Raw genomic sequence first — 15908 nt, 5'->3', positions numbered from 1 at the left:
CACACGCAGCCGCAGACCCACTCTCGGTGCTTCCAGACGTTTCTGAATAAACGCGCATATCACAAATCCTTATGCATCGCTCACAGCAGGTCTCCCTTCAAGCACCACACACAGACTCTTCCCCGGTCCCCTTGTCGACCTGAGTTCTTACCCAGCCACTGTGTTGACTGTTTCCACAAATCTTGTTGAACTTGGAAAATGCGTCTCTAAGAAGCATTCTATCTTCACATCTGGCTTTGGGGACCATCAGCTTACCAAGTCCACTCACGCCTGCCAGTGTTTCCACAAGCTTTATTTCAGAAATTCGGTAATCTCTGGCTTCGAAACACGTGTACAGAAGATTTTTAACATAAGAAGCCCTGCCTGCATTGTTATTTTTAAATAAATGTATGCAACTGTTAAATTCTGTGCTTCTGGGGTTTTTGTTTTCCACAGCTGCCCGGGCAGACTCCCAGTCAGGAAACAGGGTCAGTGAAACAGCTGCAGTCATGAAAAGGGGCCAACAGCCACGAGCGAGAACCAGCGGGGTCTGCTGCCGTACTGGCGCGCTCTCGAGGAGGAAGCAGCGTGGTGTAAGGTGTCGAGGGCGAGATTTCCAGTCAAGGCTATTTTTTTTCAAAGATTTTTCATGTGGACCATTTTTAGTCTTTATTTAATTTGTTACAATAACGTTTCTGTGTAATGTTTTGTTTTTTCTCCGCAGTGAGGCATCTGGGATCTTAGCCCTTCTACCCGGGATGGAACCCCCACCCCCTGTGCTGGGAGGAGAAATCTCAACCACTGGAACACCAGGGAAGTCCCCGGTGTTCCTCAAAGGCTCAGAAAATCACAAACATGTTGGCAACGCTTCATGGATATGTGTACATGCGTAAAATGAGCCTTGTGCAATGTGACGTTCATCTGAAAACATGCTAAGTTCTGAGGCTAATGAACACTCAGGTGGTGGAGTGGAAGAAATTTAACACTTTTCTTCTTGGAAAGCAGCCAAAGTGTTGATGCGACCCCGTGGACCGCAGCCCACCAGGCTCCTCTGTCCATGGAACTCTCCAGATAAGCACGCTGGAGTGGGTGGCCCTTTCCTTCTCCAGGGGATCTTCCCAACCCAAGGATCCAGCCCGGGGCTCTCCTGCATTGCAGGCAGATTCTTTACTGTCTGAGCCACTAGGGAAGCCCTAATTTTGTTCTAATCTCAACCCCGCTCCTACCTAGTTGTGTAAACATAAGCAGATCATTGAAATAACCCTCTGTGCTCCCAGCGCAGATGGCCCGGTGTCCAACCCTGGTCAGGGATCCAGGTACCACATGCCGCAACTGAGACCTAGCCCAGCCACAAAAAAATTAAAAAAGAAAAAAGAAATAACACGACTCGTCTTAGTTTCCTTGTTGGAAACCAAACGATTTCTCAGATTTCTGCTATTTTATCCACCCCCAGCCCTAGAAGTCTGTAATTCTCTGGGAACTTGATGTATTTCTTTCAGATAATTACATGCTCTTAGCTGAGTGCTATAGACCACAGTGGAAGACTGGCTGGTAGGAAATACTCTCCGTGTCAAGGCTTATGTTTAGAGTGTACAAAACAGGGGGCCAGTGTCCGACTCAGTGTCCCGGTTACGTTCTTACTGTCAAATCTAACGTTTTAAATTTTAAGTCGGATGCTCTGAGGTTAGTTATATGATGACCTAATTTATAAATGACTTTATTTCATGCTTAAACGTCCTACACAGACCCTCACACAGGCAAGTATCGGCATCGCTCAGTCATTCAGTCGTGTCCGACTCTATGTGACCCCTCGGACTGCAGGCCGCCAGGCTCCTCTGTCCGTGGGATTTTCCAGGCAAGAGTACTGGAGTGGGGTGCCATTTCTTCCTCCAGGGGATCTTCCCAACGCAGGGATCAAACCCACATCTCTACGTATTGCCGGGTGGGTTCTTCACCCCTGAGCCACAAGGGGAGCCGGGCGTACGCTTCATTTAGAACTATGTAATTTTCATTTATAATGGCTGCCCAATAGGCTAGTCAGAAACACCTGCATGTTTATCTTTTCATCCTTAAATATTCTTAAACGTGGACGGCACGATTTCTCAGCACTGAAGGCCAGGCAACCCCCACGCTTGTCCTGTTTCCCGCTGCCTGGAGTAAGACGTTTACACTCTGCAGCACTGTGGAGCAAAGCGCCTCTAAACATGGCGGCTTTCAACAGTGAACAGTGAACAGTCATCATTTGCCGCAGCTGAGCAGCTTGCCCAATTCGTCTAGTTACGAGGTTGGCAGTGGGCTTGGTCCCTAGAGGCCCCACTGGCGGGTCCGGCATAAACCTGACGTCAGCGAGGCTCCAGCCTTGCCCCTGATCACCCAGCTGGCCGGCCTGGGCTTGTCCGGGTGCAGGTGGAAGGGTGCTCGGCAGCAAGAGGGGGCAAGCCCAGCTCCGGGCGCCGTCCCTGTCCATCTGCCCACATCACATGACTGTGCTCCCCCGACCAAAGGGGCGCGCAGCCAAGCCCACAGTCCGCGCGGAGCAAGGGCCGTCCTGCAGAGTCTGCCCCACGCTCCCTTCCAGTTCCGCTCTGGCCTATGTCTCTTGCAGACGTGTCCAACATTCCATCTCGTTCTGACGGTTCCTCGGTCATCTTGCGGTTGGATGGAGTGGGGTGGGGAGACGAGCCTTCTTCTGACCTGACCAGCGTGTGCTGGCTGCAGCCCTGACCTCCAGCTCTTCGGAACACAGGCCCTGAGTCCGTGGACGAGGAGGATGCGGCCAGAACGCCCAGGCAGGGGCTCCACCCACTCACCCGGCCAAGCTCCACCCCTGGACTGCTGTGTCTTACACAGAGTCAACTGCCAGGGGCTTCCCTGGGGGTCCAGTGGCTGAGACTCTGCGCTCCCAGTGCCGGGGCCCGAGGTTCAGTCCCTGGTCAGGAAACTAGACCCTGCAGGCCACACCTAAAGGTCCCACACACTGCAGATAAGACCTGGCACAGCCAAAGAAAAACAAGCAAACACCAAAGGTCAGCCGCCAGCCCCCAGTCTCACTGGATGGGAGCAGAACTCTCGCACCCAGGTGAACCCAGGGAAGGCAGGACCTCCGCCTCCTGACGGGAGCCAGGCTCAGCGCCCCACACCTCCGGCAGAGATGGACTGCGGCATTGCTCCGGCCTGTCCTGAGCTACCCGGGCACAGCGGGAGCCGTCCACACGCTGTTCTGAGTGCCGCCCACCTGTAACAGCGGGGTATTTCCTAGCCCCTGACGCGCTTCAGCCGATGAGATGTTAGCGGAGGAGATGCAAGCAGAGGCTTGGAAGTGCTCACGTGGCTGGGCTGCCGACTCTGCCTCTGAACGGAGGACACTCCTGGCCAGGCTGTTGGTCCAGGGAAGCGGAGGGGCCTGCGAACAGAGCTGCCTTTAAAGGGGGCCCTCAGCTCAGCCAGCCGGGCCAGGAGAGCCACCCTGCCACGCTGGGCATTGTCTTAAGCCGCTGAGTTGTGAGGCAGTTTGTTGAACAGCAGTGTTACAGTCATTAAAAATGGAGTTTGTGAGTGTCGGTGACCCTGGCAACACCCTCAAGGGCCCCAGTGAAAAGATGACCTACTTTCCGGCTTGGAACACGCCCCTCTCAGCCGCGGCTGGAGCCTCTGGGGTCACAGCTGACCGCAGGGTTCCACCGGGAGCAGCCAGGAGCCCCAGAGCTGTGGGCTTCCTTTCTTCCCTCCACTCTCTCCGTCTCCATCACTCCCAGACTCTAATAAACACCCCCGCCTGGCACAGCGCTAAAGACACAGGAGTCCCTTCGTACCTACTGCTTGAATAAATTAATCAGCGAATGCACTGAAGGCCATTTTCTGAAAGTGTCACGTGAGGCAGGAGGTCCACCATTGACGGTATCTAATGCAGTAAATATATCCCTGACGTTACGGAAAAGAAACGAAATTATATTTCCGGTGGAACCTGGTTGCGATTGCATCTCATTTAACATCTAGCTCTGGGAGCCCAGCACTGACGGGAGCCGAAAGGGCGGCTGGACTGGGACACTCACTGCCCTCCGGCCCTTCTGAAGCCGGCACTAAGAGAAACCTGCTCGGCCTAAAAGAAGTTTGTGAGTGCTGTGTGCTCAGCCGTGTCTGACTCTTCGCCACCCCGTGGACTGTAGCCCACCAGGCTCCTCGGTCCATGGGGATTGTCCGGGCAAGACTACTGGAGTGGGTGGCCCTGCCCTTCTCCAGGGAATCTTCCCGACCTAGGGATCGCGCCTGCGTCCACAGCACTGGCAGGGATTCTTTACCACTGAGCCACCTGGGGAGCCGAAAGAACCCCGTCCCTGCACTGACACACTCGCTGAGTCACTCGGCATCCACTGAAGCTGCCTGTGTCACAGCGGCACTCCTCGGAACTTTTAAGACGCTGAGGCAGCACTCTGTCAAGCTCGGAGCGGGGAATCAGTGCAGTGCCCGTCCTGGGCCAACTTGGCCCCGGGATGCTGAGAACCTCTTGTGCTTAGGGCTCTGGTGTGATGGACACCAGCCCACGGGACGGCTGGAGAGTTTCTGCTCACTGTCAGTGACCTCCCCAGTACTGAATCATGCCATCAGTTACATTTAAATTCCACCTTCCTGGCCCTGAACTGACCACCCAGGCAGCCCTTTTTACGGCCGCGGCACACAGAAAGGGAGGCAAAGGATGTGGGAGGAATGGGTAAGAAGCCACGGACCAGGGCAGAAATAATGACAGCGAAAACGCTTCTCGAGCCGAACAAATCTCACAGGCCTGTGAGGAAACCGTCCATGGGTATCCGATATCCACCCCGTGACACTGGGTCTCGGACCAGCGGCTGGAGCCACACTAACAAGGAAAGCTCTGAAGTGCTCGAGGGGGCTCGGGGGTTGGCACAGGCTAAGGTTACAAGGTACCCTTTCCCTCCCGGTGGCGACAAGCTGTATCCTGCGTTTCACAGCCTGGCTGCTGCTGCTGCCCAGACTTAGGGCAAGACAGACGGGCACGGTGAGCAGAGCGCAGCGCACCTTCCCCGGAGGTCACAGAGCTGCAGTGAGCTCCCTGCGCGCCAGAGGGCGCCATGGAGCCAACGGTGCTAAGTTACAGCCCCCGCCCCCGAACTATCACAAGGGAACACCAGCGAGTGAGTGATGTCCAGACAGGTCCCTGTTTTTCTCAACTGTGCTCTGCTTAGAGTCGTTTCAAAACAAACACAAAGATAAAAACCAGAATGGAAACACCTGTAGCCCACCTGGTCGTGCAGAGGTCACTGGACCAGGGACCCAGGCGGGTTAGGTGCTAAGCCTGCAAGTATGGAAACAGTCAGACAGAGCAAACACAGAGAAAACGCCTGTTTGTTTGTGAGCGCTCAGGTGTGTCCAACTCTCTGCGGCCCCGTGGACTGTAGCCCGCCAGGCTCCTCTGTCCATGGAATTTTCCAGGCAAGAGCACTGGAGTGGGTTGCCATTTCCTACTCCAAGGGATCTTCCCAACCCAGAGATCAAACCAGCGTCTCTTGCAACGCCGCATTGGCAGGTGGACTCTTTACCACTGAGCCAGCTGGGACGCACATTTCTTCCCAGGAGCATCACGTAGCTTGTGCCTGCAGGGCCAGCCCCCAGTGACAGCACCCAGGCATTTTCCACCAAAAGAAAAGTTAACCCCGCCAGTGACACAGGAGGTGACTCGCCCAGGTGGAAAGGCACGTCTGCGTCTTGACAGAACACTCAGGATTGCAAAGTTACTTGGTTTCCCCAAAAGAGCATGTTGGGACTTTGTGCAATTCTAAATAAAATTACAAAGAGATTATCTTGGAAACCTGTCAAAATGACTGTAAAACTGAAGTAAAATAGTTCTACAATGGTAGTCAAGAGATATTGAAAACAAGAGAAACTTATCCCTACATGAGCTTGAAGAGCAAGCGCTGTCCTCAGTGAGATCGCTTAAACTATGACCTACTATTATGGCCCAATAAACCACCTCGTGTAGCCTGCCTCGACTACCTGCTCACCCGCCAAGGTTCACGCAGCTTAGAGAAGGCACGGCAAGACTCCCGAGAGGTAACACCTTGAACATGCGGGTCACTGTAGCCACAGTTGCTGCAGCGGTTTCTCAGGAGCAGGGAACTGGTCTTTCCCAGTCCGAACGGGTCAAGGTCACAGGCCACTCAACTGGGCCCGTGCAAGTGTTCGACAGATGACGTTCTGACATCAAAACTCCACCCTCGGATCACGCTGACGCTGCTGCTTTCTGAACCGCTTCCCGTGGAGAAGCCTGAAACCCAGCTACCCCTGCAGGGACCACTGGCGACCCCCCCATTCCCTGCCCCTCCCACCGCCGCTGCATCTCCAATAGAGTCTCCACGCGTAAGTGTCCTGGTCGCCTGCAGGGCCCCGTATCTGAGACTGGCTCTCCCGTCTTCTCACTTGCTGCCTTCCAAATAATCCCTTTCTCTGTGGTGAAGCTCGGCATCTCAGCATCTGACTTGCTGCCTGTCCAGCCAACAAAAAACAGCTTCCGTAACAAGTTAAAGAGCGATACGGGGACTTCCTTGGTAGCGCAGCGGCTAAGACTCCACGCTCCCAACGCAGGGGGCCTGGGTTCAATCCCTGGTCAGGGAACGAGTTCACCTACACGGACGAGCTCACGTGAGGCAACGAAGATCAAAGATCCCGCGTCCCAACCGGACCGGGACAGCCGGATAAATAGAAGGAGAGCGGGGGAAGGGACAGAGGCGGGGCCGGGGAGGGGGAGGGGACAGAGGAGGGGCCGGGAGGGGCTGGGGGAGGGGCCGGGGAGGGGGAGGGGCCGGGGAGGGGCCGGGGAGGGGGGGGAGGGGCGGGGGGGGGAGGGGACAGAGGCGGGGGGGGAGGGGAGGGCCGGGGAGGGCGGGGGCGAGAGGAGGGGAGGGAGGGGCGGGGAGGGGGAGGGGCGGGGGAGGAGAGGGGGAGGGGAGGGGCGGGGAGGGGGAAGGCGGCGGGAGGGGGAGGGGACAGAGGAGGGGCGGGGAGGGGAAGGGGGCGGGAGGGCTGGGGAGGGAGGGGAGGGGCGGGAGGGGCGATGGGGAGGGGGGGGGGAGGGGAGGGCTGGGAGGGAGGGGCCGGGGGAGGGGAGGGCCGGGGAGGGGAGGCGGAGGGGAGGGCTGGGGGGAGGGCTGGGGAGGGCGGGGGAGAGGAGGGGCGAGGGAGGGCCGGGGAGGGGAGGGGGGGGCAGGAGAGGGGGAGGGGAGGGCCGGGGAGGGGGACAGGGGAGGGGGAGCGGACAGAGGAGGGCCGGGGAGGGGAGGGCATGGGGAGGGCCGTGGGAGGGGAGGGCCGGGAGAGGGGAGGGGCCAGGGCGGGGAGGGGAGGGCAGGGAGGGGACCTGAGGGAGGGGAGGGGGCCGGGGAGGGGGGAAGGGCCGGGGAGGGGGAGGGACAGGGAGGGGGGGCAGAGGAGGGGCCGGGGGGAGGGGCTGGGGAGGGGCGGGGAGGGGAGGGGCGGGGGAGGGGCGGGAGGGGAGGGCGGGAGTGGGAGGGGCGGGGAGGGCTGGGGAGGGGCCGGGGAGGGGCCGGGGGAGGGGGAGGGGACAGAGGAGGGGCCGGGGAGGGGAGGGGCTGGGGAGGGGCTGGGGGAGGGGAGGGGCTGGGGAGGGGCTGGGGAGGGGGAGGGGCTGGGGGAGGGGCCGGGGAGGGGGAGGGGCCGGGAGGGCCGGGGAGGGGGAGGGGACAGAGGCGGGGCCGGGGAGGGGGAGGGGGCTGGGGAGGGGCCGGGGGGAGAGGAGGGGGGGGGAGGGGAGGGGCCAGGGAGGGGGAGGGGCCGGGGGAGGGAGAGGGGGAGGGGAGGGGAGGGGCCGGGGAGGGGGAGGGGACAGAGGAGGGGCCGGGGAGGGGGAGGGGCTGGGGAGGGGCTGGGGAGGGGCCGGGGAGGGGAGGGGCGGGGGGAGGGGAGGGGAGGGGAGGGGCTGGGGGAGGGGCCGGGGAGGGGGAGGGGCCGGGGAGGGGAGGGGACAGGGAGGGGCGGGGGGGGAGGGGCTGGGGAGGGGCTGGGGAGGGGGAGGGGCGGGGAGGGGGGGGGGGGGGGGGCGGGGAGGGGCCGGGGAGGGGACAGAGCGGGGCCGGGGAGGGAGGGGGGGAGGGACAGAGGCGGGGAGGGGGAGCGGCTGGGGGAGGGAGAGGGGGAGGGGAGGGGACAGAGGCGGGCCGGGGAGGGAGGGGCCGGGGGAGGGGAGGGGCCGGGGAGGGGGATGGGCCGGGGGAGGAGAGGGGGAGGGGAGGGGAGGGGACAGAGGCGGGGCCGGGGAGGGGAGGGGCTGGGGAGGGGCCGGGGAGGGGAGGGGACAGAGGAGGGGCCGAGGAGGGGAGGGGACAGAGGAGGGGCCGGGGAGGGAGGGGCTGGGGAGGGGCTGGGGAGGGGCTGGGAAGGGGCCGGGGAGGGGAGGGGCCGGGAGGGGAGGGGCAGAGGCGGGGCCGGGGAGCGAGAGCCGAAGGAGCGCTGCAACGCTGCAGGAGTGAAAGCAGAATGCTACTGAGCCAGGATAAACAGATCGCCCGGCAGGAAAAGAGAGGGCGGAAATGCACAGAAGTAAGTAAGGCGAGGCGGTACGGGAAAAAGAATTTCCGAGCAGACACCGCAGAGGGAGCGTTCTGTACAGGACTGGAACAACCAGCTCGACAGTCAGAAAAAAAAACAAAATAAACACAGATGCCACGTCACTCGCTACAGCAAAACAAGCCCCGAGCAGGTTAACGTTGCAGGATTTTTAAAACAGACAAACCCATAAACACACAAGAAACCCTGATGCAATTTTAAATAATCTTCTGACAGAAAAACATTTCTAACCACGTTGCAAAGCCCAATAAAGAACAAAAAGCTCTTCTTAAAAAGTCCGTAACACTGAAAGACAACAGGAGAGGGAGAGGGGATGTTTGTAATGCATATTTGTAACATACTTTTCCTACACGAAGAGTAATTTAATAGTATTTATATTCAAACCTCAAATAAACCAATAATAAAGCAAACTTACAAAAGGAAAACAAAGAAGTTGAACAAGAAAAAGGACTACAGACCGGCAACACGGAAAGATGTTCAATTTTGTTAACGATCCCAGAAAATAAAAACAGGATGGTATTTCCTGCCTAACAAAGTCGCACAGACGAGTGTGTCTGTCTGCAAGGGCACACGACCTTGGGTTCTAGGACAAGGCTTGTCCAAAGGGGGCTGTGGTTGTGATCACTACGCTCACGTATAAGTTTTCCATAAACAACATTTTCAAAAGACAAAGAAGTTAGGAATGAGTAAGAAAAGCCAGGCCAAACAGGGAGCAGAGTGAGGCTCCCTGTGGAGTGAAGAGGGAGCCCAGAAAGTGAGGTGGCAGGCGGGCAGCCTTTCAGCGGTGGGAGAACCTCCGCCGGGCAGGGAAGAGACAGTACGGTTCCTCTCACCACAGCTGATTGTTTGTGTTAAGTGTCCTGACTTTCATAATGATGGTGTGGATGGTGAATACAATCCTGTCCTTCGGATCACATGAGCAAATGTTTAAGGGCGAAGGAAGTCTGGATATCTGGAATTTCCTCCCAAATATTCAGAAAAAGTAAAATTATATGTGAAATAAAAATATAAAATATATATATATTTATATATGCCTACGTGCTAAGTTGCTCAGTCGTGTCTGACTCTTTGCAACCCCATGGACTGTAGTCTGCCAGGCTCCTCTGTCCACGGGATTCCCCAGGCAAGAATACTGGAGTGGGGTGCCGTGCCTTCCTCCAGGGGATTCTCCCGACCTAGAGATTGAACCCAAGTCTCCTGCACCTCCTGTATTGCAGGTGGATTCTTTACCACTGAGTCACCGGGAAAGCCCCAAGTTGTATATATATAAATATATAATTGTATTTATTTGGGGCTCCCTGGTGGCTCAGTGATAAAGAACATGTGTGAGTGTGTGAGTGTGTGTGTGTGTATGTGTGTAAATCTTGACAGAGAGACAAAAAATTAACCACTCACTGGTGAACCCAGGTGAAAGGTAAACGAGAGTTCAATACAGTATTCTTGTGACTGTTTTGCATGCTTGAAGCTCTTTCAAAATAAAAGGAAAAACGGAAACAGTCCCCCAGGTAGAAAGCCAGTGGGCCGAGAACACAGCCCTGCTGAGGGGCTCAGGTCTGATAAAGCTCCCGATGACTCACAGAAAGTGGGCTATTGTCGGCACTGACTGTCATCTTGAAGTGATCCTGGCCAAACCTCTGGAATGCGTTCCAGCTGGATACATTACAAGTGCTTTTTAAGGGTGATGAGGCTCTCTAGTGGTCAACTTGAGCTTCCCTCTCTAAGTGAGTAAATAAATGCAAATTCGATCAAACCAGTTTTGTTTTCTTTTCTAAAATAAATTACAGAAATGGTCTGAAGTATTGACGCTGTCAATCCGTGGTGTTGGAGAAGACTCGTGAGAGTCCCTTGCACTGCAAGGAGACCCAGCCAGTCCATCCCAAAGGAGATCAACCCTGACTATTCACTGGAAGGACTGAGGCTGCAATACTTAGGCTATCTAGGCTACTGAGTAGCTTTTAGGCTACTGAAGCTCCAATACTTTGGCCACCTGATGGGAAGAGCCGACTCATTGGAAAAGACCCTGATTTGGGCAAAGATTGAAGGCAGGAGAAGGAGGGGCCAACTGAGGACAAGATGGATGGATGGCATCACCGACTCAATGGACACGCCTTGGAACAAGCTCCGGGAGATGGTGAAGGACAGGGACGGCTTGCGTGCTGCAGTCCATGGGGTCTCAAGGAATCAGACATGACTTAGTGAGTGAACAGCAACAAGCTTCATTTTCTTTTCTAAAGTAAATTAGAGAAATGGTCCTCAGGCCAGTGTCTTGATTTTGGCAAAGTTTTGGAGAAAGCTGTTCATGACATAGGAGCTTCCCAGGTGGCTCAGTGGTAAAGAATCCACCTGCTGATGTAGGAGACACAAGTTCAATTCCTGGAGGAGGGCATGGCAACCCACTCCAGTATTTTTACCTGGAGAATCCCACAGACAGAGGAGCCTGGCGGGCTACAGTCCACGGGGATCACAAGAGTCAGACAGGACCAGGTGACTAACACTGCCTTTTACACTAAACGGGGAGGGAGTAGGGTCCTGCTTCCAGTCCTTACGGAGGGGGCGGTGTTCACGTCGGCCTTCCAGCAGCCAGTCACCGGTCAGTCAGCTGGCAAGGATGTTTTCTAAGCTAAACTACATAATTTAGCCCAATGCTCACTTCCTGGCCAGGCCGGGTTCGCAGAGACGGGCCTTGATGCATCATTTAAGCTTCTAGGAAACATCCCTTCAGCGATTACCTTTTAGCCAAAGCGATAGAAAACAAAGGTCAAAAGAAACAGACCCAACGTGGAGTCAGATTAGTTCTTCCCCATTACAGACGCTGTCTTCACATCCACGTGGTGTCTCCTGCGTGTGTCTGTCTCCAAATTCCTCCTTCTTAAAAGGGTGCCAGTCATGTTGGATGGGAGCCCACCCTAATGACCTCATCCTAACCGGATTACCCCCGCACTGACCCTATCTCAGCGTTTGATGAGGCAGCTGGTATAGCAGCCGTGGACTGGGGGCGGGGTGTCCAAGGCCAGCTCTCTCAAACGTCCATGTGCGCGGCCGGCCTGAGGCTCAGCGCACTCCTGGTGACGTGAGCGTTAGAAGGGGGAACAGGCAAAGGCTTCGTGCAAACGGCAAGCCCGCGTCAGCCCCCTGGCCTCAGGCACCACCAGGCAAATCCCAAGACTTTTTTCTTTTTATTAAACTTTTTATTTTAAATCAGAGTATAGCCGGTTAACAATGTTATAGTAGTTTCAGGTGGACAGCAAAGGGACTCAGCATACATGCATCCATTCTCCCCCAGAACTGTTCGTTCTGATATAATTCCAAACTTACAGGAAAGTTCTAACAGAAGCGCAGAAACTCTCACAGACCCCTTACCAGACTCACTGTCTGCATTAACTTTGTCATGACACAGCCTCTTCATCTGCCCTATTAGAATATATAATACTGCTTTGCATATTTTAAACAAGACTCAGCCCATGAGCTGGGGCTGGCGGGGTGGAGTCAGGGTCTGCAGGCAAGATCCAACCTCACTTCTTCACAGCCATCTTAATCACTTTCGGAGACAGGGGGCTACTCATGTACAAACCCAACCGTGTGCGAATTTAGTAAACAGACATAGGAGGTTTCCACGCACTTCCAGAGAAGTGGAGCCGTGCAGTCCTTGAAGAGGCTCTCCACGGCCTCCTGCTAGGGCGTGTCCTCGCAGATCCCAGCTACCCCTCAACCAGCCTCACACTTACTTCCCAGGAAGAGCCGCTGTCTCTGCGGCTGGCGCAGACGGCCAGGCTCCTGTCTGCACGCCTGATCCTGCGGGCCTCTCTCCCCTCTAACACGGGGATCCTCCCCTTTCCAAGGGTGTCTCGGCTCGTGCCTTTATACAGACGTAAAGCTTCTATCCTAACACATCCTCATTTACCCTGAGGTCCCCTTCTGCCCATCAGCATTTCCCAGGTGTGTGTCACAGGGACCACAGTCACGCCACAGGCCCAGCGTCGCAAAGTCAAGTGCGGTTAGGAAATGCTACATCTCTTTCCTGCAGGAATCATCAGAGCCTTTAATTCTCCAAAAAAATGGGTCTGAAACGCAGCGCTCCCCACGCTGTTCTAACATAGGTTCAGAACTTCATCTTTTGGAACGTCCTGAGGGGTGAACGTCAGCTTTCACGAGTGCTGGTCAGCACGCAGTATCTCTGGGTCCAGCTGGTCTGGGACGGACACGGCCGCCTGTCCAGCAAATCCTCTTCCCTTCCTCTTGGTCCCAGCGCTGGACTCGGTTTCCCAGCCCCCCTCTCAGCGAGCTGTGACCGCGTGGCCTCCGCCTTCCCAGCATGAGATGTGCCTTCTCCAGCCCCGACCCCCACACCTGCTGTGTGCTCGCTCCCACAGGAGGACCCCCGGCGGACGCGGCTCAGCACGGCCGCCACAGGGCGGGTGTCTGAACAGCCAACGGGCGGAGGAGCCCCTGGACGGTGCACACGCCTGCCGGGCTGTGCAGAAACGCGAGGCGCGCGTGCCCGTCCGTGCCGAGCCCCGGGCTGCTGCGGCCGGTTCTCGCCGCCGCCCAGCCCGCCCGCCGCGCGTCCTCATCTTCCTGTTATCCCGCCTCAGCTCCCCACCTGCCACGAGACGACCACGACCTGCCCGTGATGTTTCCGCCAGGTCCTGAGGTCCGATCTGGGTTTTCAGTTCTTCCCTTAACCCAACCCTCCTCCCAGCACTTCCTCCTGGCTGGCGTCCGCAGCCGAATTCCGTTTCCATCGCTTCGATTCTCGGAGTATTTTTCTCCTGTCCCTCCATCTCCACCCCGACCTTGGGTGTGACCCCGTCCTCGGCTTCTCTCTGGCGTGGCTTCATCTCTGATCCCGTGGTGTCTACCATCTCATCCAAGGAAACAGAGGCAGGAAGGATAACGTAACTGTCCCCTCACCAGGGCATATTCTTCCAGGAAAGAAGCTTGTTTGTTCACAGCTGTTTATTAGCCTCTAGTTATGCCTGGCACAGAATAGATGCTCCATGAACATCATTCGTTTTTCTTTTTTTATGTATTTATTTTTATTTACGGTGTGCGGGGTCTTCGTTGCTGCCCGGGGCTGCCCCTAGCGGCAGCGAGCGGGAGTTTCTCCTCGTTGCGGTGGCCTCTCTGCGGAACACAGGCTCTGGGCGTGCGGGCTTCAGCAGCTGTGGCCCCCGGGCCTCGTTGCTCCACAGGTGGGATCTTCAGGGACCAGGGGTGGAGCTCGCGACCTCTGCACTGGCAGGCGGGTCCCTGCTCGCTGCAGCACCAGGGAGGTCCAGTGCCTGTCAAATGACCAGACAAATGTCGGCCCTATGGACTCTACCCCACCGGTCTCCTCTGTCCTTGGGATTCTTCACGCAAGAATACTTAGGTGGGGGGCCATTCCCTGCTCGAGGGCAGCTTCCCGCCCCAGGGATCACAGCTGCGTCCCTTGAGGCCCCTGCATGGGCAGGTGGGTTCTTTACCACCAGCGCCACCTGGGAAGCTCGGCTAGACAAATGGTCAGACGTAAAGGGAGGCGTTACTTTTCTGGTGTCAAAGCCCAGTTAGCCCCCGTGATGGGGAAGGACAAAATCCAGAGCTCAGCGGGGAATTTGGAGAGGAATCGAGATCTCGGGGTGTCACTGGGGAGTCAGGGCGCTGCGCGACAGCCCTTTCTCCTGCAATGTGGCATGAGGGTCTCTGCCGCCAGCAGGCGCCAGCAGGGGAAGGAAAGGGCTGGGGCGCAAGCATGGCAGAACGTTTCAGGAGAGGAGCCACGTGAGCGGTGAGGGAGGACACAGAACTGGGAGCGGAGGCCCTGTTCTCTGCAGAAGCCGACTGCTTCTGAAAAATTCCACGTCTGGGCCTCCTTGCACCAGAGGGTCCGCTACGTGCCAGCCACTGCAGCGCTCTGGGGACACACGGCTGAGAGTGGGCACTCTGTGCCCGGAGAAGCCCACTGCCCAGCAGCACGTCGGACCCAAACCACGGCCGTGAGGCCACGCGCCAAACGCCACCTGCCAGCAGCAGAGCGGGGGGCCTGGGCACAGAGGGCGGTGCCCGTCACCCTGCTGGGGACGCGCACTGGGACAGACACACAGAAGAGCTGACGCCTGGGCTCCTCCTGGGAGAAAATCCCCCTATTAAGGGCATCCGTTCACTCTGCAACTGGTACTGAGCTCTGACCCTGTGCCAGGCTCTGGGCCACGAGGGTGGGCACAAACAGACACAGCCCTGCCCTCTTCCCCGGGGAGAAGTGCCATCAGCTCCACAATCAGGCCAGCAAAGGTACAACCTAAATCTGAAACCAAGGCAAAGTCAGAGCGGTGCCAGGCTCTCCCGGAGGAGAGACAAACCTGTGTGCACGGACGGATCCATGGAGAACGCGGAGGGCAGAGACTGCGGGCTGGACCAGAGTGTAAATAACAGAGCTGCCGGCCGCCCAAGGAGCCCAGACTGCCCGGGTCCACCCTCGGGGGCGAGGTTTGACCAAGTCACGGGCAACAGTATCTGGGGTGGGATTCCTGAGTGCGTCCCTAAAGGAGGGACTTCTTTCCCCTCCCTTTTTTCACCTTCCTCCCCCGCTGGAGGTGGGGGTGAGTCGTCTTGGAGCCTATGGACCACGGTGAAGCTCCAGGGAAGCTGGAGGCGAGGGGCCCCAGGGCACTGATGCTGGAGCTGCCTTCGGAGCCTGGGAAGCCTCCCCAGGCAGGTGTGTGAAAGAGAAACGGACTTCTCCCTTCTTAGGGAACTGTGACTGGAGTGCTTTGTGGGAGCAACTACACTCACCTTCTTTTTTTTTTTGAATGAGCCTTATTTGTGTGTCTGGGTCAAGTCTTAGTTGCAAACAGACTCCTCATTGCATCAGGCGAGATTCTCTTCGTGCCACACAGACTCTAGATGTGGTGCGCGGACTCAGCAACTGCGATGCGTGGGCTTAGCTGCCCCTCGGCGTGTGGTAAACAGCCCGCCGACCAGTGCAGGAGACACAAGAGACACGGGTTCGATGCCTGGGTCAGGAAGATCCCCTGCAGGAGGGCACGGCAACCCACTCCAGTGTTCTCGCCTAGAGGAGCCTGACGGGCTACAGTCCATGGGGTCGCACAGAGTCAGACACGACTGAAGCCACTTGGTACACATGTGGGATTTCAGTTCCCCGACCAAGGATCGAACCCATGTCTCCAGATTCTTAACCACCAGAGCGCCCAGGAAGTCCCCGAACTAATACTTCTTAACGCACACATCTGAAAGATATGGTCGCTTACCTTTCTTTTGCTGAAGAATTGATGCTTTTGAACTGTGGTGTTGGAGAAGACTCTTGAGACTGCAAGAAGATCCACCCAGTCAATCCT

This window comes from Capra hircus, chromosome 22 (assembly GCF_001704415.2).
Source record: "Capra hircus breed San Clemente chromosome 22, ASM170441v1, whole genome shotgun sequence".
NCBI classification, from domain to species: domain Eukaryota; kingdom Metazoa; phylum Chordata; class Mammalia; order Artiodactyla; family Bovidae; genus Capra; species Capra hircus.
The sequence above is the reverse complement of the archived record's forward strand: the minus strand, read 5'-3'. Positions refer to the sequence as shown.